At 35.9% G+C, this 27,979-nt stretch overlaps 1 pseudogene; it reads left to right on the forward strand.

Moving 5' to 3' along the window:
- On the forward strand, nucleotides 1–27,965 carry LOC129882610 (E3 ubiquitin-protein ligase CHIP-like; annotated as a pseudogene).
- Nucleotides 27,966–27,979: the final 14 nt, after the last annotated feature.

Below are 27,979 nucleotides of genomic sequence, written 5' to 3' on the forward strand. Positions count from 1 at the left end.
CGATAAGCTTTAAAACACAATGGATGGAATGGCGGCTCTATCACAGGTGACGTTATAAATACTTTCCAAATTGTAGGCTAATGGAATGTTCTTGAAAGTTGAGGAAGAAAACATTCTCATTTCCTTTTCAGCAAAACCGTTGCTTATTTTCCCTCCCAAAAATATTGCTTCCTTCGTCTCAGCAAAACCACTGAAGCAAGATGTCACCGATAGTGGCTGCCTCTGCGGTGGCCAAACAAGCGGAACAGCTGAAGCAAGATGGCAATTATTTCTTCCAGAAAAGTCGATTTGTGGCTGCCATCGATGCATACACGGAGGTGAGACACGTCTTTCTTTAGGATCATCTTCTTCTTCTTTTTTTTGGCTTTTTAATCTTATATTTGTTCTCTAATTTCTGAATGGATTTTCTAGGCTATTACCTTGTGCCCCAACGTTCCCATACATTGGACCAATCGCGCTTTGTGCCATCTGAAACGCAAGTACGCCCCCACAACATTTTTGACTCTGGGTTTTACTCATATCTTATCACTGTTCATTAATATCGTCTTTCTTGGTTGATAGTGACTGGAGAAGAGTAGAGGAAGATAGTAGGAGGGCTATTCAGCTTGATCACACTTCTGTTAAGGTGCCAACTTGCAATATTTTTTGCGTTCATTTTTCTTTTTCAATGATGAATGGGATCTTCATCTACTTAGCTCCATCAACATTCCTATTTCCAATTACCATTTTGGCGGCCATGTTCTTTTCCTTAAAATTTGTACAGTTGAATTTGCAGGAGGTCGAGAGCACCCGTCTTAATTTAACTCTTTTAAGATCAATTCACTGGCGATTTGATTATTAAGTAGATTATGAAAAAGGAAAGAAATCGGTGTAAATAGAAAGCAATAAGTAATGTTAACGAAATTGTGAGCAACACAGATTATTAGCAAGTATAAAATTGCTATTGTATTTCTCAGATTCAGAATGGACCTACAAAAGAAAGAGATCAATCGTTTATAGGCTGCACCAATGAGGCTTTGGCCAATAAGAGGGTTCCACTAGAGCTCTAAAGTACTAAGACCAATATCTTCGCACTAGCACTATGTGTCCAAGCCATTGGTGATGCCAGCTAATATTTCTGAACTGCTCCAGTTTGTACAGGCTCGTCCGCACTCCTCTCCCTTTTTACATTCTTGTCCCTTTCATTCTTTTCTCCACGTCATTCCGGCATAGCTCCTGATCTTATCCTCTCCGGGGATGCTTCTCTGAATACGACCTCTCGGGATCCTTTACTCCAGACTGCCACGTAGTTCTAATAAACTTTCACCTAATACTCATGTAAAGATTACTCTTTCTAATGTGTGATGATTAATCCTGGCGACAATAACTAGTTTAAACTATGCAATGCTATAAATTTGCTGGAATAGGAAAGAAAAGGGAAAAGTAGTTGCTTGCAAGTGTTGCCAATTTAAACACCCTCTTGGTCTGAGTATCTGCTGCTTTTAAGATAATAACTTTCTTTAATACCTACAAACTGCGCATTTTATTCATCTCTCCAAAGGATAATTCATGAGCGTTGAGGGAGCTGTAGGATACAGGTCTCCCTGATCTAGTTTGGAAGATGGCCAACCAACTATCATGATACAAGAAGATGAAATAAATGCTATTGGCAGAATACAATGGACTAAACCATGGTCTAAAAGAAGAGATTCCTATACTAGAGGTGGGATACCTCCAAAAGTTCCCACCAAATCTACAACTGTAACTCTAAAGATTGATCTGCATTGATCATGGAGGCTCAAAAAAAAAACGGTTCTGACTTTTTCATGTTGGTAATGCGAGTAGCTGGAAGGCTTCATTTATCCACAATCACTAGACCTTTGATAGATGGTAAATCCGAAAAATAATGATACAATTTGGTCTCAGGCAGTTGTGACTCATAGAAGCCAGACTATCTGCAACTTTGAGCCCGTTTGGATGGGCTTAAAAAATAACTTTTATGTATAAAGTGCTTTTAGAACTTTGAAGTGCTGAAAGTTATTTTTATAAATAAGCAGTTGAGTGTTTGGATAAAAGTGCTTATGATGTGAATTTTAGGGTTAAAAGAATAAAAAAAAGTAGTTTGAGAATTTAGTTATAATATAAAGGATATAAAAGTAATTTCCATGGTCAAAGAAAATGACTTTAAGCACTTTGGAAAAAAAAGTTAGGAATCCTAACTTTTCATTTCTGACTGACTTTAAGAACTTTATGGCTTAAAGTCAGCATTAGGCAAACACGTCCAAAAGCTAAAAGAGGCTTTAAGTTGGTTTTGACCAACTTAAAGTCAATCCAAACGGGCTCTTTGTTGCATTCCTTGTAGAAATGTTTGAGAGTGAAGCTTGACTGCTCCTTTCTCTTCTTGAACTCTTCAACTTCAACACAGAGCCTCCAAGGAGTAGAATTGTTCCCATTTACACAATGAACTAGAAGTTGTGAATCACTTTTTCAGCTCCTATATTATGCAAGCCATTACTTAAAAACCATTGAATGCCAAAATGTATGGCTGCTGATTACTGCTAGTCCCGTTTCCTAAGACTAGGCTATAAGCAAAAAAGAAAGCCTTCTGCACTGTCCCTAATCACACCACCACTCAGTGTTTTGGAAAGAAAGAAGCGAAAAAAAATTGAGGGCTCGCTTCACTGAGGCGAGAAGCGTGAAGTGAATCACTCACTTTTTTCAGCTGAAGCGCATTTAATACAAAAATAAAAAAAATATTAAATTTGCATAGATAAATAACCAAGAACTCAATAGAAATAATATATTAGAAAAATCTTTCAATTCTTACATTAAAAAGTAAATGCTTAAGTCATGTGTGGCTCGTTAAAGTTGTCCGCATATTTCACTTAGACACATTAATTCTTGGTACCTATTGAACATTTCAACCTTAACAAATTTTATACCTATTTGATATAAAATGACAATCAGTTAAAGACAAAGATGTCTGTATCTCAAAAGCGAATACATAGCAGATGGACCAAGGAAATGATGACATGTGGCAATTAGATCCAATTTTTTTAGAACTCAATTAAAATAATTTTTTTTAAGAAAACAAAAACTTATTTTCTGAATTAATAACCCCCTTCTTCTTACCCTATTTCCTTTTCCACCGGCGCCTCTACCGCCATTAAACCATCGTCCCCACCCACGCTAACCCCTCATTCCCCTTCCATTCTGATAGCATCAGAAACTCTTATTCATTGCTTTCACCACCTTTTCAACTAGTAACCATTTACCACATTTAGAAGGAGGAACAATAGACTTTCGCCCAAAAATAAATTAATTTGTATCACTCTTGTTATTACCATTTTCAAAAAATAAATAAATTGTATCACTCTTGTTGAAAATAATGGAACATTGCTAGATTTATTTTGTTAGACATAAATCACTTTTGCTAATAAATAAATACAAAGGAATAAAAAAAATGTAGAAGAAGAATTGGAGAGAAAGGGAAAGGGTGGGAAAAGATAAGTTGCACAGGAGGGGATGGAGGAGGAAGATGATCTTCTTCCTCTTCTTTTTTTTTAAAGTTAATTACTTTTTCCTTTTTATGATTAATTTAGGTGTAGATGCTAAAAAAATAATATTTAAATTGTTTTACGCGCTTAAAGAGAGTGAAAAACATGTCTTTTGCCATGCCAATGTTTTGGGTCTAGTTGGAACATTTTTGAATAGTTAAGGTGTTCAATAGTTATAAGTCTGAATTAAGGTATTTAAGTGAAATATGTGGACAACTTTAAAGGGAAACAAATGATTTAAGCTAAAAGTAAATAATAGATACTAGAACTAGATAGTCAATAATCCTCATAACATATTAACCAAATGCAAACCTGAGGTCATTGTGAAACTGAGTCTCCTCTACTTCTTCCTCAGAGCCAGTTTCAAAGTGTGAATATTCATACTGCTCATTTTCTTCATCCATAGGTAGCATTTCTGTCACGACCCAAGCTAGGCTCTAGGCGTGACACGACAATTAGAATTTCGAGGGACTCCAACCTAGCCTCTTAGCATATATCGAATGACATAAACAATACGAAATCCAGAGTAGACATAAATGCACAAGATAGTCTCAACATAAAAATATCGATATAAGGAGAATTCAAACATAATAGTCAACATGAATGACTCATACTACTATAGTCCGACAATGCCTCTATTAACTTAGATGGGTCATAAGAAAAGCTCCTAGCTCACCAAACATAATGAAAGAACATAAGTTTGAAAAAAAAGACATGATGAGTTCACCCTTGAATAATGAAGACTCGCGAAAAGCTAACTCTGATTAGATCACCAACTAGCCATGTGCGGGAGGATGAGAGTCGGATCCTACATTATGAGACAATGTAGGCAAAAGTATACGTTAGTACTTGGAATGTACTAAGTATGGAGAATATGCAATGCATGTCGTAAATCATGATAATGCAATGACCAAGCTAAACATCGTTAAAAACATTGAAAACGTCATGGGAATCATAATACATGGTCAATGCAAACTTGTAAGAAAATCATAAGTCAAAGCATAACATAGTGAGAGAATCATAAGTCATAGTGAGAGATATTGTTAACCGACATAAACCATGTGAGCTATAACATGAAGTCCGGTGTTTATCTCTCTCACCCAAAAGAAAGGGTCCATCCTTGCCAAGGTAAGAACCATGATGCCTAAGTGGATCCACTAAGCTGCTAAGGAACCAAGCCTCAACTATCGGGTGACCCTTTCTAAGGAATCAAGCCTCTCCTAACGGGTGATCCTTCTTCCTACGGTGGCACATAGTTATGGGACAATGGGATTTCTACTAACGGTCTCATGCCTCTACTAATGGGTGAACTTCTATGCCAAGGTCCACTCGGTGTTAAGCAAACTCTCAGCGGAATATCGTACGTAGTATAACATAAGCTTTGAAGATGGTAAGAATCTAAGAACACCAAGTTCATCATAAATACTTGAAAATCATAAGAGTAGCTCCTTCAACATATCATGTCATCATAACATATTCATGAAGATACTTATCTAAAACATCAAAATCATGATAAGTTTTTTCATAAAATTCGTATTGATACTTCATCTAGAAGCATCCTTAAATCATAATTCATAAAAATCACGATGCATGCATAATCTCAAATCATAGCTTATAGTCATAAACATAGTCATAATTCATGGGTTCATGTAAAAATCCTTTGAAAACATGTAATTAAGATGAATTCATGCATAAGAAGATCATTGAAGATGAGTAAAATCATAATTGAATGAACCCAATGCTAAATCATTAAAACCTTAGAACAATTGAATTGAAATTCATAGAAAAAAAGAGAAATATTTGATACTCCATGATGGAAAGGATCCATGGATGAAATCCCACATACCTCGATGATCCTTAGCTATTAAATTGAAAAAGACGACTTGAGTTCTTGAAACCCTAGCTTGGATTTGGAGAAAACCTTGAGAGAGAAATCCTTGTAATCCCTAGAGAATTTTAGGTGAATGAGAGGGAATAGGGTTTGTTTAAAGGGTTTGGGTATTTATAATTTGTGGGGAAAAGCCTAAAACGACATAGTATTGGGATTAAAAGAGTGAGCAATGTCCAAAATACCCATCTTAAAATCTTACGATTGGGGCCTACGGGTCATAGTCCAATGACGGGTCGTCAATAAGGCTCGTTGAATCACACATTCAAAAATGGAGTCTCTGAAGTTTGACCCTATGACCTTGTCCTATGGGTCGTAGGACCCATCAGTTCTGCCAACTCCCAAATCGCTGCCCTGTGATCTTTTCCTACGAGCCATCTTACGGGTCGTAGGTCCACCTACGGCTGGTAGGAACCTACCTTGAGCTACTGGAGTGTGAACTTTCTTGGGAGCCTTCCTACGAACACCACCTACGGATCGTAGGGCCTCCTACAGTCCGTAGATGCCAACAGAGAATTTCTGAAATCGTTTTCCTTGTTTTGACTTTCTAACTTGCGATATGATAAGGTTTAGGAACAATAGGAGCACTGGCCAGAGGAACTTCAACACCTTTCCCAATATTGCAGGAGATATTTTGAATGATCTTGTTTTCCTTGATGGTCTGCCTTGAGAAGCATTATTCTGCAATCCATGTTGGAGTTAGGATCATTGATAGCAGTTTCTTCAATGTTTATCAGACTCTTCTCCAAAATGATAGGACAACCGTTAATCTTTTCTTCCTTCTTTCTCCCTTCTCCCCCCTCCCCTTTCACAAGGTACGGCAGTCTTCACAAAGAGGAGTCTCTTTTGGTTCTCATGATCTTCATTTAGGATTGTCTCTGTTGCACCTGCTTAGTCTTTCCTTTGGTACTAATTGATTTATCTTGTTGTGAGAGCTCTCAGAAGGCTCTTTATTGATCTTCACTTCTGTAGCCCCTTCCATGGTATTCTCAATGGCCAGAACCATCTTGTCTTTCATTTTTGTTTCCTGCATATTTGTAATTTTAAATTTCTCAGCATTTTGCTCTTGGTTTTTGTGGTTGTTCTTACCTTTGACTCTTTCAACGATGGTTAAACCCTCATTGTCATCAATTTTCTCAACTTCCATGGTAGATAAGACTCATGTTGTTATGACATTTATCCTTCTTGTATTTCTGGACTTCATGTAAACTGGCATAAGAACAGTTTATTCCTGGTTAATAAAGTGGACAATATTCAAGAATTTGTAGGTGTTCTGGGATGTGGTGGGTTCCCTACCTACTACCTATTGGGGGCTAACTTTGGGTGCTAAAAGTAAAGCCTTGCAGATCTGGAGTGGTGTCATAGAGGTGTGAAAAAAGGCTTGCAATATGAAAGGGACAATACTTATCTCTAGGTGGTAGGGTCATACTAGTCAATAGTGTTTTTGATGCCTTCCCTACTTATGTCATGTCTCTTTTTCCTTTACCTAGCAAAGTAAGGAAAAAAATTGACAAGATCAGGAGAAATTGCATTTGGCAAGGCAACAACGAAAACAGAGCACTCCACCTGGTTAATTGGGATGTTCTTATCAAATCCAAAAAAGATGGTGGCCTTGGCATCAGGAACCTAAATGCTCACAACCAAAGTTTACCAATGAAGTGATTATGGAGGTATAATCTTGAAACATATGCTTTATGGAGAAACGTCATTCATGACAAGTATGGTCAAGATGACCAGTGGTGTTCAAAGGTGGTTGTGAGCCCCCATGGTGTAGGAGTCTGGAAAGCAATAAGATCCCTCTGGTCTTTGATGGCTGGAAATATTAGTTTAAGAGTGGGCAATGGAAGGAAAATTCTTTTTTGGTGTGATAATTGGCTTGGGCATGGACCTTTAAAGGAACTCTTCCCTGAATTCTTTAGCATTGCCACTATGCCAAACATTAGTCTGGAATCAGCAAAAGCAGTACACGGATGGAATATTACTTTTAGAAGGCTACTGCATGATTGGGAGCTGGAAAGAGTTGTTGAATTTTTCAAGACCTCATCATTCCAAGGATTCAAAGATACTGAAGATTCACTTATATGGGAGCCACCAGTAAAGGAACTTATTCTGTAAACTCAGCTTATGACATTATGATTAGGCACAGACAGTCAACTAATCAGTGGCCATGGAGATCCATTTGAAAGATGAAGGCTCCTTTTAAGGTGGTATGCTTTTCTTGGCTAGTAGCAAGAAATGCTTGCCTCACAAAGGATAAACTTCAAAGAAGGGGATTCCAACTATGTTCTAGATGCTTTTTATGCGGAGCTGCTGGGAAAATAATAGTCACCTATTCATTCATTGTGCTGTTACTGGACAATCATGGAAACTATTCTTGAACATGGTCTGAATCAGATAATCAATGTCAGCAAAAGTGTTGATTTACTGAAATGTTGGAACCAGAATGATGGGGTAGTTAGTCAGAAAAATTGGTGGAAACTTGTCCCGGCTTGCATATGGTGGACCATTTGGAAGGAGAGGAACTATAGAGCTTTTGAAGAAAAATATAATTTTGTGGAGAAAATCAAGATGAGTTGTATATTTTTTTGGTTTTATTTTTGGTGTAAAGAAAGCTATGCTGTGGAGTCTGAATCACTAGTTGATATGATCGGATCCTTGTGAAGAAGTGGCCTAAGCTTGGTTGGGATTTTGTTATGTCTTTTTGCACTGTTATCATCCAACTTTAATATATATACACACACACATATATACAAACACGTTACCATTTTTTTAAAAAAAATCAATCTGCATATTGTCTTTGCTGCTGTTAGTAGGGTTCATAGGTTCTTTTCTCAGTTCAGGATGTTGGATTCTACATTTCAAATCATTATGTCCCTGGATTTCGCAATGGTTACAATATTCTCTAGGACTATCTTGTGTAATGGTCTCCTCATGCCCCTGAGGATTTGTGATTGCAATTTGAGCTTCATACATGAGTGGTTTGGTCAAGTCGATCTCCACTTTAACCTTAGCAGTTGGTCTTGATTTGGACAGAGTAGCTCTATCTGTTATAATAGGATTACAAATTGGATCCACAATTCTACACAAAGTATCCCATTCAAAGAAATGCCATGGAGTCTTAGCAAGGTGATCCATACTGGCGCTAAAGATGTTTCTTTTCCGGTTTGAAATTTGTGGTCCATTTCAAAAGTATCATTAGTGGCAAGTAGGAAGAAAATTCCTAGTGTGAATATTTCTGTCATCCTCTTTTAAATCAAAATCAATAAATAAATGGTGCATGTTATAGGCTATGATTTTGACTGTTCCTTTGAGGGAGACTGGCCGATTGAAATCAATTGAATACAATCTATGGAGGGTCTAATTTTCTGGAACTTACCTATCGCGGTGAGGTAAAAAGTTTCTGCCAATAGGGTGTGTTCTTCCTTAGTGAATCGAACAATAGATTTGCCATTTACAATTTTGTGGGATCTCCGAGGTAGACAAATCCTCTTTTTAGTTCCCAAAGAACTCTTAGAACCCATGACTCTTGAATAATTTATGGAGTTCTCTGAATTGGGGTTGTTTCCAAAGATTCTGTGTATCATCTTCTTGGTTAATGGGGGGATTATTCATAGCTAATTGGTGTTTTGGTAGAGGGGGAAAATCTTGGGGCATAAAGTAGACCAGCACACTTGCCATTTGTTGAGTCCCTCCTCGGTGGAATGAGGAGAATTTGGACTCTTTATATAATCTTGGGTAATCCTCCCCTCATAATGTCACGACCTGAGTTAGTCCCTAGTTGTAACACGGCGATTGGGATGCGAGGGACCCCACCCATAAGCCATCTTAGCATACATCACATACATAAGGTAAATAACAATATAAAGATGAGCGGAAGTAATCATTAAGTGGGGAATGGGACTAAGGGAAATTAACTCTATAAATGTCCAATCCGGACTACACCAATGAGTATCGTCTAAACATGCCTCTAGTCTAATCTTTGACGGGGGCTTAGGACAAGCTCCTAGATCACCCTAACAAAAGAAGAAAGTGAAGACAATAGTAATCATGAATAAAAGTCTTGTCCTTAGTAGAATGAGGACTTACCTTCTTTGAAATCTAAAGAAATCTCTAGCCACGAGTAGGATGATCGAAAGTGTCGTCCGTCCCTACATTATGAGACAATGTAGGCAAAATATGCATTAGTACGTTTGAATGTACTAAGTATGTGAGGTATGCATGCACAAGTAAAAGAATGTAATCAAAATGCGATAAGATGCATGATCAATCATAATGAATATGAGTAAAGTTTAAAAGCAATTTAAAACATATGGAACTCATGGTCAATGCATATCATAAGAACTTCAACTTCCAACTCATAACTTTAACTTGAACTTGTGTGGGATAGGACATTTAACCGGCAACTAAGACCATGCGAGCTATTATATGGAATCCGATGACTCCTGCATCGAGACAGGCCGATGAATCCTGCATCGAAATAGGAGAGGCTACCTTGCCAGGGCATACTCAAAGGTAACTCAACTCAACTGGGCTATATGAATCCACTAGCTAGGCCATGAAGGCAACCTTCGTGGGCAACGTAGTTTGGGACTTTAGGTTGCTACTAGGATTCCCTTGGATAACCAATTGTGTAATCCGACCGAACCCTACCTAGAAGTCCTCTCGGTGCTTAGTCAATATCCAACAGAAACTCATTAAAACATAATCATAACATAATAGGGAAAGATAGTAACTGCCTATCAAGCCATCTTTAAAACATATTAGGAATAACTCATCTACTCACTGATTCATAAGAATCTATAACTTCGATGAAAATTGTCCTTATCATCATCTTTAAAGCATCTTTTGATCCTAACTCTGATCATCATCATAACTTTATCTTAAGAATCATAAATCTCAACTTTAACTTATATAAAACTTTCATTGAAAATCATTTAACTCATGATCAACTCATAACTCATCTTAAATTCATAATCATAGCTTGAAAATATAGCTTTATGCACGGGCATCAATAAATCAACTTGAAATTATGCAATTCATACGAGAACATGCATATAAAGATCATTGATAACATTTAAAAACAAAATCAAATCAGCCCAATGCAATTCATCAAAACTAGGGTTCATAATCAATTGAAAATTTAATGAAAACTTGAGGAATCTTTAGGACTTCATGGGTGAAAAGAGTCCATGAATCAATCCCCACATACCTTGCTTGAATCTACTAAGGATTGAAGAGGAACCTTGAAGAAATCTGGAAATCCTAGCTTTAGCATGAAGGAGAAACCTTGAGAGACTTTGTTCTTGCCTTAGAAAATTTTAGGAGAATGAATTGAATAGGAGGGGAATTTGAAGAATATAATATTTATAGACATTGAATTTGGCCATAAAAGTATCTAGGTTCATTGAACTGAACTTTGGAAAAAATACAATTGCCCTTCATTTAATCCCGGATTTCGAACCTACGAATGAGTTTCTACGGGTTGTCGAAGTGTTGACGAATCGTCGAAACGACTTGTCTTGCAGGTTTGAGAAAAGTACCAAAAATCAAGTCTCTAAAGTTTGGGAACGGGCAAGGTTTATGGCCCGTCTTCTTGTCTACGGGTCGTCCTGTTGGCTGGATCTGCAAGTCGCAAGAACCTGCAAAATACAAGTCTCTGAAGTTTTGTGACGGGTGTTCTTACGACCCGTCATTAATCCTACGACCCGTCCTGGCAAGTTGTAGACTTGGCTTGAGGAATATTTGAATCAAGCCCGCTGAACTTGGCTTACAAGGTGTTTCTACGACCCGTTAACTTGACGACGACTCGTCCTGGCAAGTTGTAGCACCTCTCCTGATGGCAACATCAAACTTTGCTCGAAGGGTCACCCTACAACTCAACTCTACGAGCCATAGGGGGACTCGTTCACTTGGATAGGTTCAAAGTTTTGAGACTTTTCTCCTTGGTTCCAACTTTCAGACTTATGGGGTCTTACACATAAGCTAGCTTTTGTGTTGAGTTAGGCCCAATGTCCATTTCTTTACATGGAATCAGAGCAAAGATCATGGGTTCAATTTCTAAGAGCAACATACTGCATGAGGCATGTGTTGGGAAGGGGATTGTTGGTAACACCAACATCCTGCCTATGGCAAGGCCCACGAGGGGCTAGGTCACTCTGGTCGGAGTCATAATCGAACATGATGCTTGCTTGGTGGATTTAGTTAAGAAATAAAGTTGCATCTTTGCTATTAGCTATAGCTTTTGACATAATGGTGAGCGCTTGATCCTAACAAGTGGGTATTAGAGCCAGACTCATCCCAATTTATGCTTTACCATGTTGGGCCCCCATATTTGATTGTCCATGCTCCAGATGTCCAGCTCTGGGCATGAGACGGTGTGTTGAGTTCCTCATTGGTGGAGTGAGGAGAACTTGGACTCTTTATATGATCTTGGGTAATCCTCCCCTTATAAGATAGCTTTTGAGTTAAGTTAGACCCAAAGTCCATTTCCTTACACCATTCATCAAAAATATACTAAAAAGATTCGTAGTAATTCATGAGAATAGTTCATTTGTAAATTAACTGGACAAATTGAGGCATCTGTAATTTCGAAATTTTAGAAAATTAATTTAGCTCGTTAGAGTGTAGAAGCCTAAAACCAAACAGTGTCCAAATTGTTTCAGTCTCTTCTTAACTCTGAGTTTCAGTCTTTTAAGCTTGTGGAGCTAGAAATTAGTTCTCTAAAGATGATAATAAGAGGATGATTTGACAGGCACACTATATGCTAGGTCTTGCATTCCTACAGAAAGAACAATATGCGGACGGAGTTAAAGAATTAGCACAGGTATGGACACTTGTCTGTGTGAGCATTTATTTTCCACTGGACCAGTCACCTATTGCATAGCAATAATCACATTGGTGCCTAAAACTTTGACATTCATGGCTTTGAGTCTCCTGTTAAGTGTTATGCGTTCAATGCATTACTTGGTTTAAGCTGCAGGTTCTAACCGTTTCTAAAAAGTTGACTCGACATGTTTTTTAAGCAAGCATTTCTTGTACTGCTATTCCTCTTGACATTATTACTTCATCGTCTCATTTTTATTTTTACTAAATCGGTTCTCATGCAACCAGTGTATTCAGATTTATCGTTAAGTGTCCATGTTACTACTCTTTCTTGTTTGTTATACTTTGTACATAGTGAAAGTAATTAGTAGGCTTATTTGGTATAAGACTAGATTTTTGAACCTTTTTTGGTTTTGTTTATTTATTTTTGTGTATTCTATTATCTAAAGTCTAATGAATCTTTTCAGACATCAGTAGTGCTTGGATACTTGAGAACTTTTCTTATATTCGGAATTCTTGATGCTCATGAGTATTATTCTTGATTCTCCTAGAAGCTGTCCATACAATGGATTATTCATTATGGTGAGCAATCTGAGTAAAAAAGTAACAATCCTCATAAACAAAAGTCGAGGTGATTGATGGAGTGTAGTATGCATATGCAAAATGTCTACAATGACTTCCTATTTGATAAAATAGAATATAGAATTTATTCCGTTTACTGTTAGAGAGTAAGGTTTAGGATAAGTGGACGTAAGATTGAATACATGCATTTCAATTTTAGTCAGAATGAGAAGAGAGAAGTTGAAGTGAGACTAGATGGGATTGCGGTGCCAAACTGTAAGCAATTTAGATATCTAAAGCCCGTTTGGATGGGCTTTAAGTTAGTCAAACCAACTTACGTGTTTGTCTAATGCTAACTTTAAGTCATAAAGTTCTTAAAATCAGTCAAAAATGAAAAGTTAGGATTTCTAACTTTTTTTTTCTAAGTGCTTAAAGCCATTTTGTTTGACCATAGAAATTACTTTTATATCCCTTATATTTTAACTAAATTTCCAAACTACCCTTTTTATTTTTTTAACCCTAAAATTCAAACACTTATTTTCAACATAAGCACTTTTATCCAAACACTCAACTGCTTATTTATAAAAATAACTTTCAGCACTTCAAAGTTTTAAAAACACTTCATACATAAAAGTTACTTTTTATAAGTCCATCCAAATGGGCTCCTAGTCTCATTTCAGGAGGATGGAATGATAGATAAAGATGTTACTCATAGTATTAAAACTAGATTGTTGAAACAAATAAGTGTTATCGGGGGAGTCCGGAGCCGAAAGGGTAATTCTTTTTGGCAAAAATTCCAAAATGGCAATTGATTTTGGGAAGAAATCAAAAGGGCAAAAATGCACCTTGTGGTGCGACTTTCCCTTTGTCAGTTGACGGAAGTTAGTCCACCGTTAAAGGAAGTTGCATGGCAAGATGTGACTTACAAGTCGCACCACAACCTTCTACTTACCTTTAAGTCATGGGCCCATGCCCCTCTTCCCACCCCCATCCCCAACCCCCAATCCAAAACCCCTTTTATAAATTAGGTGTTACATTTTTTAATAAATTTGTATAATTATGTTTTAGCTTAAATGTATAAATTAAGTTTTATCATCTTTAACGTTAATTTATTTGATATTACAAATATTTTCTCTTTTAACTTTCATTCTTTATTGCATTTTTTTATAAATTTACGATCATAATTTTTTTAAGTTTGCGTGATTCTGATAAATTAATAGTACTTGCTTGTAATGTAGGATAGAGATTCTTATTGTATTGTCCAATTATTCATGTATACATATTTTCATCATTAGTTTGTTATTTTATCAGTTTAAATAAAGTAGTAAATTTTTCATACCATACGATAATATATCAAACAATAATCTGCCTAAAACAATAATAACATCGTATGGTATGCAAAATTTTCTACTTTATTTGAACTGATAAAATAACAAACTAATGATGAAAATGCGTATACATGAATAATTGGACAATGCAATAAGAATCTCTATCCTACATTACAAGTACTATTAATTTATCAGAATCACGCAAACTTAAAAAAATTATGATCGTAAATTTATAAAAAATAAAATAAAGAATGAATGCAATAATGAATGAAAGTTAAAGAGAAAACATTTGTAATACCAAATAAATTAACATTAAAGATGATAAAACTTAATTTATAAATTCAAGCTAAAACATAATTATACAAATTTATAAAAAATATAACAAAAGGGTTTTGGGTTGGGGGTGGGCTGGGGGTTGGGGATGGGGAGGGGTGGAGGTGGGAAGAGGGGCATGGGCCCAGGACTTAAAGGTAAGTCGAAGGTTGTAGTGTGACTCGTAAGTCGCATCCTTCCATCCGACTTTCTGTAACGGTGGAATGACGTCAGTCAACTGAAAAAGGGAAAGTCGCACCACAGGGTGCGTTTTTGCCCTTTTGGATTCTTCCCAAAATCAATTGCCATTTTAGAATTTTTGCAAAAAAAAAAACATTTACCCTTTCAGCTCCGGACTTGTTATCGGGGTGTTATGTGATAGAAGAATGCCTACCAAATTGAAAGGTAAGTCTTATAGAATAACTATAAGACTCGATCATGTTATATGGTAGTGAATGTTGGATTGCTAAAGTCGAACATATCTACAAGATGCGTGTTGCAGCGATGCGAATGCTAAAATCGATGTGTAGTCATACCAAATTAGATAAGATTAGAAATGACCATATTTGTCAAAAGATGCAAGTAGCACACATTCAGGATAAAATATGGGATCACTTGAGATGGTTTGGGCATGTCTTATGTCGATATACAGATTAAGGTATTTTAAGGGGACATGGTAGACCTTATATTACACTTAAGGAAGTTGTCTCGAAAGACCTTCAAATGCTTGGAACCAGTGCAAACTTAAAGATAGGGTGCAACAGAAGGAAAAGATCCATATAGGGATAGCTACAAGTTGATAAGTTTTAGACTTTTTAGAGAATTTTTAATATATATTCACTTTTATTTTATTTAGTATGATAATGCTATGAGCTAAAATGAAGAAGCGGGGATTCATATAACCGATCCCAACTTAAGTTGGGATTGAGGCATTAATGAAGAAGCGGGGATTCATATAACCGATCCCAACTTAAGTTGGGATTGAGGCATTGTTGTTGTAATGTTTAGGGTGGTGTAAAAGAGATAGGTATAAGAATCAACCAACAGTTGAAGATAGAATGATTATTGGAAGAGTGTAAGAGCACTAAGAGAGAAGCTAGGAAAACGATTAGTGAAGTCCAAAGTAAAGCTTTAGGTGACTTGTATCAAAAGTTGAGGGGCACACACGAATGAGGGACATAAATGTACAAGTTAGAACAACTAAGGCCTCATTTGTTTGTACTTAATGGGGGTATGATTCAGACATTATATCTTTAAGTGCATTTGTTTTCATTAAGATTTAAGCACTTAGTGGGTCTGAATAGATTTTAATCATTATGATCTAGAACAGAGTCTTAGGCATCATTTGTTTTCATTAAGATTTAGACGTCTAAATCTGAATGCACATCTAAATGATTAAGATGTAGTCTTAAGATCTGAACATTGAATGATTAAGTTTGTTTGTTTTTCAACATCTGAATGTACATAATTTATTTATATGTACATAATAAATATACAATTCAAATAAAAATTAATAAAATAAAATTATTATTTGATTAAAAAATAAAACACTTGTACTTGCTAGTAATGATGGAGATAGTTTGTAGTGGTGGTGGCGGTGATGATAATAGTTGTTGTTAGTGACTAGTAATGATGGTGGTGATAGTTGTGACAATGGAGGTGGTTGGTGTTGTGGTGACTATCAGAATGGTGATGATTGGTAGGGGTGTTGGTGGTTGTAATGATGGAGTTGGTTGATATCAGTAGTTGACGGTGTTGATGGTTGTGGCTAAAGAACGTGTGGTGGTTGTGATGTGTTTGTGATAGTTGGCGGCGGTGCTAGTTATGATGATGGAGGTAGTTGATAGTAGAGATTGACCACAGTGGTGGTAGTGGCAGATAGTAATGGTGGAGTTGGATGTGGTGACCAAAGAATGTACGGTGGAAGTTAACGGCATTGCTCGTTTTAATGAAAAAGTTTGTTGGTAGTAGGAATTGACTATAATGGTGATAGTAGTTGATATTGGTGAGGTGGCAATTGCTACAAAAACGGGGGTGGTGGCGGCAATAGATGTAATCATAACAATGGAGGAGGTAAGTTTGGTAGCAGCTAATTGTAGTAGTTATAGCAATGTTGGTGGTTGTGATGATAGAGATGGTTGGTGGTAGCCGACGGTAATGGTGGTGGCAGAAGAGGTGGTTTATGGTGGTGGCAGGTGATTGTGGATAGAGTGATGGTAAATATTATCCACAAAGAATACCTTATAATGATATTAAAACTATGTTCTAGATCTTAATGATTAAGATCTATTCAGACCCATTAATAATTAAGATCTATTCAGACCCATTATGTGCTTAAATCTTAATGAAAACAAATTCTCTTAATGGTGTAATGTCTGAATCATTCAGATTCAATCCCCCATTAAGTACAAACAAATGAGGCCTTAATATCATTAAGAGGTATTCTTGTGTGGATAATATTTATCATCACTCTATCCCTAATCACCAGCCACCTCTGCCGCCACCGCCTTATGATAATGGCAGGTGATTGTGGATAGAGTGATGATAAATATTATCCACATAAGAATACCTTTTAATGATATTAAGATTGTTCTAGATCTTAATGATTAAGATCTATTCAGACTCATTAAGTGCTTAAAACTTAATGAAAACAAATGCACTTAATGGTGTAATGTTTGAATCATTCAGATTCAGTCCCCCATTAAGTGCAAACAAATGAGGCATTAATATCATTAAGAGGTATTCTTGTGTGGATAATATTTGCCATCACTCTATCCCTAATCACTAGCCACCTTTGCTGCCGTCACCACCACCACCACTGCCACCACCACCACCATTGTCAACCAGCATTACCGTCGGCTACCACCAACCATCTCTGTCATCACAATCACCAACGTTGCTAATTAACTACTACTATTAGTTGCCACTAAACTTATCTCCTTCATTGTTATGATTACATCTATTGCCACCACCACCCCTGTCTTTATAGCAACTGCCACCTCCACCACAAGTATCAAGTACCATCACCATTATAGTCAATTCCTACTACCAACAAACTTTGTCATCACAACGAGCACTGCTGTCAACTACCACCATACATTCTTTGGTCACCACTTTCACCATTACTATCAGCCACTACCACCACTATGGTCACCTCCATCATCATAACTAGCACCGCCGCCAATTGCCACAACACATCATCAACCACCACACATTCTTTAGCCACCATCATCAACACCGCTAACTACTGACATCAACCAACTTCATCATTACAACCACCAACACCACTACCAATTGTCACAATTATGATAGTCACCACAACACCAACCACCTCCACAGTCACTACTATCACCACCGTCATTACTAGCCACTAACAACAACTATTACCATCACCACTACAAACTATCTCCATCATTACTAGCAAGTATAAGTGTTTCTATTTTTTAATCGAATAATGATTTTATTTTATTAATTTTTATTTGAAATATATATTTATTATGTACATATAAATAAATTAAGATGTTAAAAAACAAACTATCTTAATCATTCAATGTTCAGATCTAGAGATAACATCTTAATCATTCAAATGTGTCTTCAGATTTGTAAATCTTAATTAAAACAAATGAGGCCTAAGAGAGAACATTGGCTAAAGGTAGGTTAAATGTATTAATGGTCTTTTCCAGATGCCAGTTTTGAAAAAAAGATATTAAGGAAAGAGAAAATGTAATTTTGATAAATTGTTTAACACAATTTTTGAGGATAACTTTATGGATACATCCGTGCAGGACAAAAAACTTAGATAGCCTCGTAGAATTAGTTTTGTTGAATTGTGGATACCACAGTATAAGAGTTTGAATCCTCTGGTCTAGATGGTAGCCTGTAGATGTTTGTGCCTCGAGATTGGTATAGTTTGCTTAACCAAGCTATTGACATTACATTAAAGACTAAAGATTGAAAGATGCCAAATGAGTCGGCAAAAAATTGCCTTCTCAAAAAGATGCCAAATGAGGAAAGAAATAGTATATATGGTTAAGAGATATGAGAACAAAAAAGGTAGGATTGTGGTACTAATGTCACGATCAGAACTAGGTCCTAGTCGTGGCATGAAGATTAGAATCCCAAGGGACCCCAACCAAGCCTCTTAGCATATGATTCATGAGCATACATAAGGGAAGCAAAGTAAATAAAAACTAAATCAAGATATGGAAGCATAGTCTCGAAAAAAGGAACAAAAGTCTCAAAAGAGAGAAAACGACAATATAGACTCCATGAATATCTAACATGCCTTTACTAACTCGATGAGGGCATAAGACAAGCTCCTAACTCATCCATGAAAACATAAGAGTAGTGACATAGTCAAATGACAACATGAAAGTAAAGTTTCATGTCCTCGGAACATGAGGACTCACTACCAAAGTACAACTATAAGAAGCTCTAGCCACGAATGAGAGAATGAGCGTGATCGTCGGACCCTACATTATGGTATAATATCGACAAAAGTATGCATTAGTACATGGAATGCACTAAGTATGTGAGAAGTATGCATGAACAATAAACATAGAACATAATCAATATGAATAATGAGATGCAAGACCAATATTTTTAAAACATGAGATAAGTCGTGAAAACCTTAAACATTTAATTCATTGGTCAACGCATTGAAAACATCATCATCATGAGAACTTTATACCTTTGTTTAAATAGTGTGGGATGAGACTTTTAACCGACATTTAAGACCATGTGAGCCATAACATGGAATCAAATGATCCCCACATCGAGAAGGGGGAGGTTATTTGCCAAGGTAGGCTAGTAGCCTCCGTCCAACATTATCATCATCAAAACCATATTGGTAAATAAGAATCCTACGGTGGCAACGTGGTTTAAGGGACTAAGGGTTGCTACTAGGGCTTAGGTCGAGCCCCCACCTCAAAGTTCACTTGGAACTAAGTCAACATCCCACGGAATACATATCATATCATATCATAGTATAAACATATTATAGGAATAGCTCATTCATCATGTGATTCATGTAATGTGGGTGTAGGCCTTCCATCATTACAAATCCTTGTTATAAGACATCAGTAGGGTCACCTTCCTCATTAAGGATCTTAAGTCACCCTTTAATTAACTTGCTTGAAACATCATTGAACATCATTTAAAACTTTTCACGAGTAATTCATAAACTTTGAAAGTCAGTCATAAAGCTTTCATTGAATATAACTTGGAAATCATTATCATAACTCATAAATAATAGTTGAAACTAGCATATATCATGAATCATTGAAATTCATCTTAAAATCCTGCAATATGATGTGAATTATGCATAAGAAGGCTAATAGCATTGAAATATATCATAATTTAGAAGACTCAATGCAAATCATGAAATTAGGGTTTTTAGAAGAAGAAATCATAATAGAATTTGAGAGAAATCTTGGGATTCCATGGGTGAAAGATACCCATGAATGGAGTCCAACTGGGAGGTCTAGGCATCAAGAATTTGGCTAATCACGAGTGTGTGCTAGTGAAGTGGTTGTGGAGATATGACCAAGAGGAATCAGTATTATGAAAGAGAAGTAATCAAGTCAAAATTTGGTTCACTCAGTGCATCAAGACTCCTACATGGTGTTTCCTTCATAAAAACATTTGCAAATTTTGGGATGAGTTTCACAAAGCTACTTATTTGGATAACATCAAAACCTTGTTTTAACTTTCACTATTTTTTGTTTTTCAATTTTACCCTAATTTTTTATTTTTATAAAAATGATCCCATTTAAATCACATTTCTCTTATTATATAAAGTAACTTGAAAAATATAAAAGAGGGAGAAAAGACAAGAGGAGAACAGAGAGCAGTATATTTTCTTATTTTATATGTGTGTTTTTGTTACCTTGTGCATAAATCCGTGCAAGGTATATATAGGCACATCAAATTGGTGATTTGCCTAACTATCCAATACCTAACACTCTATTTGCACAGAAAAAGGCAATTTGCCTAACTATACAAGTGGGTGGGACCCACCTGTATAGAGACATCCATACATAACACTCTCCCTTGGATGTCAAGAATATTCTAGTTAAAGAATAAATATACATAGTTATTCTGAATATCTATATATGTTGTGTCTCGTTAAAAACCTTACTAAAAAAACTCAGTGAGAGAAAAAACTTAGTGAAAGTAACAGAGTACACATATCTGGTAATACGCCTTGAATGCTTCCTCATTAAAAACCTTGTCAGGAAAACCCAGTGGGACAAAAAACCTTGGTTAAGGAAAAAAGAGTGCAGCGCGTATTTTACTCCCTCTGATGAAAACTTCATTTGATATTTTGGAGACGATGCATTCCAACTTTATATCTTAATTTCTCAAAAGTTGATGTTGGTAATGCCTTTGTGAATAAATCTGCAAGATTATCACTTGAACGAACTTGTTGTACATCGATATCACCATTCTTCTGTAGATCATGTGTGAAGAATAATTTTGGTGAAATATGTTTCGTTCGATCTCCTTTTATGAAGCCACCTTTCAATTGAGCTATGCACGCGACATTGTCTTCGAATATAATTGTGGGTAATTTAACATCATTTTCCAGACCACATCTTTCTTTGATGAACTGTATCATCGATCTCAACCACACACATTCTCTACTTGCTTCATGAATTGCTATTATTTCAGCATGATTTGAAGAAGTAGCAACAATGGACTGCTTTGTAGATCTCCATGATATAGCAGTCCCTCCGTGCGTAAACAGATAGCCTGTTTGAGATCGAGCTTTATGTGGGTCTGATAAATAACCTGCATCTACATAACCATTAAGGTCTGTGCAACCTTTGTTAGTATAAAACAAACTCATATCAATAGTACCCTTCAGGTATCGCAAAATATATTTGATACCATTCCAATGCCTTCACATTGGGGATGAACTATACCTTGCCAGCAAATTAACAGAGAATATTATATCAGGCCTGGTTGCGTTGGCAAGGTACATAAGTACACCAATAACACTGAGATATGGTACTTCTGGACCAAAAATTTCTTCATCCTCTTCTGGAGGTCGAAATTGATCCTTTTCCACTTCAAGTGATTGAACAACCATTGGAGTACTTAATGGATGTACTTTGTCCATGTAAAATCTTTTTAAGATTCTCTCAGTGTAGGCAGATTGATGGACAAAAATCCCGTATGCTAAATGTTTAATTTGCAGAACTAGACAAAGTTTTGTCTTTCCAAGGTCTTTCATTTCAAATTCTTTCTTTAGATATTCAATTGCCTTTTGGACCTCTTCAGGGGTTCCAATGAGATTTATGTCATCAACATAAATGGCTAGTATAACAAACTCTGATTCCGTTTTCTTAATAAAAATACATGGACAAATAACATCATTTATATAGCCTTTATTTATTAAGTACTCACTAAGGCGATTATACCACATACGCCCTGATTGTTTCAGACCGTATAATGATCTTTGCAATTTTATTGAGTACATTTTTCGATACTTTTTACATGCTTCAGTCAATTTTAATCCTTCTAGGATTTTCATGTAAATTTCATTATCAAGTGAACCATAAAGGTAGGCTGTAACTACATCCATTAGATGTATATCAAGATTTTTATGTACAGCTAGACTGATGAGATATCGAAATCTTATTCCATCCATAACGGGTGAATATATTTCTTCATAGTTGACCCCGAATCTTTGAGAGAATCCTTGTGCATAAGGCGTGTCTAGTATCTTACAATTTCATTTCTCTCATTTGATTTTTGTACAAACACTCATTTATAGCCAATTGGTTTTACACCTTCAAGGGTTTGGACTACAGGTCCAGAAACCTCACGTTTAGCAAGTGAGTCTAATTTTGATTGAATTGCCTTTTTCCATTCTAGCCAATCACATCTACGTCGACATTCTTTGATGAATTTACGCTCAAGACTTTCACTATCTTGCATGAGGTTAATTGCAACATTATATGCAAAAACATTATCCACCGTAATTTTCGATCGATCTAGATTTATCTCATCACCGGTAGAACTTATTAAAAGTTCTTCATTCACTTGAGTCTCGGGTTCACTGATTTCTTCAGGAATATCAGGAGTACTCAAATCTTGACCTTCTTTAGGAGGTTCTTGTGTAGTATCATTTTTATCATTTCTCACGCTTCTCTTTCTAGGATTTTTATCTTTTGATTCCAATGGTCTACCACGTTTCAGGCGTGTTTGGAATTCAGAAGCTATGATACTAGTAGATGGTCCTTTTGGGACATCAATTCGGATAGACACATTCACTCAGGGATATGTGACTTAGTTATCCGTTTCAAATCAGTAAATGCATCTGACATTTGATTTGCTATTTTCTGCAAGTGGATGATCTTCTGGACCTCCTGCTCACATATGCGAGTACGTGGATCAAAATGTGATAATGATAAAAATTTTCATGCAATTTCTTTTTCTTTGTTGGGTTCCTTTTTCTCTCCCTCTAATGACAGAAAAATTGTTTCATCAAACCGACAATTTGCAAATCGAGCAGTGAATAAGTCTCTAGTCAACGGCTCAAGGTATCGAATTATAGAGGGTGAGTCAGACCCAACATATATGCCCAACCTTCGTTGCCCATCTTTGTACGTTGTGGTGGTGCTACAGACACATATACGGCACAACCAAAAATTTGTAGATGGGCTATATTTGGCTCATGACCAAATACTAATTGTGACGGAGAGTATTTATTATAATGTGTCGGTCTGAGACGTACAAGTGCTGTCGCATGTAAGATAGCATGAACCCAAACAGTAATTGACAATTTTGTTTTCATTAGTAGAGGTCTTGCTATCAATTGTAGACGCTTTATAAATGACTCTGCAAAGCCATTTTGAGTATGAACATGAGCAACAGGATGTTCAATTTTTATCCCAATTGATAAGCAATAATCATTAAAAGCTTGGATGTAAATTCTCCAGCATTATCAAGGCGAATAGCCTTAATTGGTAATCTGGGAATTGCGCCCTTAATCTTATTATTTGTGCCAACAATTTCGCAAATGCCAGGTTGCGGGATGATAAAAGGAGCCCTACAATATATGGTACGAGAAAAATATATTTTAAAAATTAAGAAATCCTAGAATATATATTAAGAGTTTGATCGACAAATTTATCATTTACTATTTTTCTTTTTCTATTTATATACCCTACTAATATCTAATGTTTTTTTTTCCGTGCACAATCTTTTAGTAATTATTTCCTTTTCCTTAGGACATCCTTTAATTATTTCCTTTTATTTAGGAAATTGATGTTAACTAAAATTTTAACTTTAAATCAAAATAAATAAAAACCTACGTAGGCTAGAAAACTAGGGGATTTTAATTAAAAGAGACTTTTGAGTTATCTATTTGAGGATATAGGACACAAGTTTTAAAAATTGGGTAAAAGGGACTCTAGTATAATTAGTTATTAATGAGTTATGCTAATTTAAAAAAGAATATTTTTATACACCCCAAAGTTTTGTTATTTACAAATAGGTCCAACATATAAGAGGATTGTAAAAAACACCTAAACAACTTAGGGTTGTTTAAATATCTTCTGGTTGTTTGAACTAAACAACTTTTGATTGTTTAAACAACTTCTGGTTGTTTGAACTAAACAACTTAGGGTTGTTTAAATATCTTCTGATTGTTTGAACTAAACAACTTTTGGTTGTTTAAATATTTTTTGGTTGTTTAAATAACTTTTGTTGTTTGAACTAAACAATTTAGGGTTGGTTAAATATCTTCTGGTTGTTTGAACTAAACAACTTTTGGTTGTTTAAATATCTTCTTGGTTGCTTGAACAACTCATGTTTATATAAACATTTACAACATATCCTCTCTTCTGTTCTCATCTCTTTTCATCAATTTTTTAATATAGTTTTCACAATCAAATCGAAGTGAAGAAAAAAATGAGAATGAAACATCCAAAGAAGAAGAAGATGAAAACACAAAAAGTTTAAACATAAAGGGAAAAACAGAGAAGGAAAAAAGTAAAGAAGTTAAGGAAGAAGAAGATGAAAGAAAAAGAAAAAAGAGCGTTAAAAAATGAAGAAAAGAGAAGAGAGGAGAAGAGGGAAATGAAGAACAGAAGAGAGAAGAGAAGAGGGAAATGAAGAACAGAAGAGAGAAGAGAAGAGGGAAATAGAGAAAAGTTTAAAAAGAGGAGTAAATGAATGAAAATTAGGGTTTTATTAAAAGTTTTTGATTTTTTAATTTTTACCCTAAACTTTTAAATATTCTAATTCAACCCCATCTCTTCATAATTAACATCTAATTAAAAATTTATAATAAAAAAAATTAAAAAAAAATACAAATCCCCTATCTTTCATTTAACTCTCAAAGGTCTCTTTTACCTTATTTCCCCAGAAAACTATCTATAGAAAATCTAATAAAAACCTACCTAGGTTAGGACATCTAGAAGTCATTTTTGGCGGACAGAGATTACAACACTAATAATATTATTTAATTTAAAATAAAGAGAAGAAAATACTCTTACACACAATACAACTAGGATAATGCAATAACATTATTTTATCATTTAAATGAATATTGCATCTATTTTAATATCATTGTTATTTTACATAAAAAAAAAATTGTATAGTTTTTAAAATTTATCGACACGTGGAAAGTACGCTAAATCTAGTTCTTTATAAATGCCTCATATTTTATACATAATCTATGTGGTGAAATATCACAGCATTCTCATACATTGTATAACTATATGTATGACGTTGACCAACAAAATCAAATCAATTATCCATCCAATCTGTACTTCTTGGTTATAGATGTAGTCAAAGTACCCAAGATTAGTTGACCTAATCCGGTATGAATCCCACACTCATGTCGGGTAAGGATTTTCAAGAGGCAACATAGACCAAACCTAAGTTATATATTTGATATAAGTCATGATTCTCTGATCATGTATGTGGTTCCACTGGCATGTTATCATGTGCCTAGAGTCTTCGTTTGCAAAATTGTCTAAATTGATGATTATCAATAAATAAAATTATATGGACTATTTCAGAGGGGAAGTTGTCCAAGGGACAAATACTCTCTCAGACAATGAAGACTTACATTTAGCCTAAAGGTCTGATCATGTATGTGGTTCCACTGCATGTTATCACGTGGCTAGAGGCTGTGTTTGTAAAATTGTCTATATGGATGATTATCAAAAATTAATTAAAATTATATGGATTATTTCGGAGGCTTTGTGACTAGCACTGTGGAAGAAAGGGTGTGAGGAAGGCTTGGGAATTTCTCGTCTGCCTCAGGGAAAGTTTGGTGCATATAAAAAAGAAAGCCCCTGGACAGAACATCTTGTTTTCTGCCCCCTTAGCCTTAGATCCATCTTGAGGTGACTGTCATATCCTATCCTTGGTACTCGTCAGGTATTCTAGCACCGTAACAGTGTTGAACGAAGGCAGTGGCTCAAGCTAAGCATCTTTTGTTGCTAAGAGATTATCCTCTGATACTTTTTGTAATATTTTCTTAACGGTAGTGCCATGGCTGATGACAGATAGCATCTCGCATATGAGCAGGATAGTCTACATTTTGGGCCTAAAACTCAAAGTCTTGCTTGAGTTGTTTTGAGCAGCATATGTTACATTGATTTGTTAATTAAATCATGAGTTAGATTTTGGCACAGGAAGCCAATATTTAATCCATCACCATTAAAATTCAGAACTTCTGTTCATTAAGGTTCTGGAACAAATGATTTCTTGGTCTTTTTTGTGGGTATGTCGTGACTTTTTTAACGAAGTTTGAATGAATGTATTTTCTCTTGTACCGATTCTGAGTACATTCAAAAGATGATCCCTAGGTCATCCATTTTGCTGAATAATTTTTTTGTATTTAATGTATCAATGGTAGGCATTGGATCTCGGAAGAGGTGCTAATCCAAAGAGTTGCATGGTTGACGACATCTGGCAGGAGCTTGCAAAAGCAAAATACTTGGAGTGGGACCATGAATCTTCGAGACGCACTTGGGAATTTAAGAAATTAAAGTATTGACTCTGCTTTCAAACTTATTAATTTGCATTATTTTCCTGTTGTCGCAGCATTGTTTCTCTGGTTTATGTATCACCCATTGTTTCTCTTGTATATGTACATCAGAGGAGCCTGTGAGTCAGCTCTCAAGGACAAACATGAGCTTGACTGCTCTCAGATGGAAGGATTCATAGGCGATAGATCGACATCCCTGTTGAAGCAACTGGATGCCTTAGGCAGTTTTTTTAGGAAAGCTGCAGAAGATGATACTCCCACCGAGGTCAGTCTTCTGGCTTTATTTCCTTACTGATTTCCTTGAATAGTGCATGTATGTTATTGTCCTTTGACACCTGCTAAGAATTAACAGGTACCAGATTATCTATGCTGTAAGATCACACTTGACATTTTTCGTGACCCTGTCATTACGCCCAGTGGGGTTAACATATGAAAGGGCAGTGATCCTTGATCATCTGCAGAAGGTAAAATTGGCTCATCCATTGATTTGCCTATAACGGAGCTCACATTGTATGTTCTATTAATTTCTCTCTGTGGCAAATAAGGTTGGAAAATTTGACCCGGTTACACGAAAATTCCTTAAGGAATCTCAGCTGGTGCCAAATTTGTCCATAAAAGAAGCTGTACATGCATTTTTGGATAAGCATGGCTGGGCATACAAGATGGGTTGAACCTCTTTCTTGGTTTGGTCGGTGCATATGATCACTGATGCTACCAATACCAAGATATAGAGGGGTGGTTGGAGAGGGCATACTGGGGGAATGAGTCCACTAGGTCTCTCATATTGGACGTCACATCCTGCCTTATGCAGCATTAACCCTGGTTTACTGTGTAATGTTTGTTCTTGCAGTTGAATGGGAGTCCTTTTGTGATGGTTTGTTGATGTTCATCAATTGTACAGTGTCTATAGCCATTTTTTGTATTGCGTTATAGCAAACGTGTTGATTTCATGAAAGGATAATTAAATGAAAGGAGAAACACATGGAAATACTTCTCTACCTCTTTAGGTTGATGGCATCTAGTAATTGAATCACTTTGTTTAAGTTATGCAGCAACTCTGTCAAATTCAGTTCCGAGTTTGCAGATAATCTTCAAGTCATTATACGCCAAGGGACAGGGAAACAGAATTCTACTATATTGTTAGCTGCATTTTTGTCGCCAAGCTCGAAAGAACGTGCCCTATTATCATCATATCAAACAGGTAATATATTCCCTAGCACAAAAGCAGCAGTCACCAAGAGATGTTAGTCCTACTCTCTCACTTGTAAAGTCAAACTATGTGATACCCATTTTTGACTTGCTTTTACTTGCTCATTGTGATGTTTACCCTCCCAGACCCAATGAATTCTTTAAATATTTTGTTGGAATTGAAAAAATTAGTACATTTGAAAAATATATTTAGAAGTTTGAAGTTATAGTTAGCATGAATTTTACTTCAGAAAGGAGCTAGAAGATTTGTAAATGAAAAATATTATTTCGAATAATGAAGAATTACTACTCATTTTTATCACTTGTTTAC

Source organism: Solanum dulcamara, chromosome 3 (genome assembly GCF_947179165.1).
Source record: "Solanum dulcamara chromosome 3, daSolDulc1.2, whole genome shotgun sequence".
Lineage (NCBI taxonomy): Eukaryota > Viridiplantae > Streptophyta > Magnoliopsida > Solanales > Solanaceae > Solanum > Solanum dulcamara.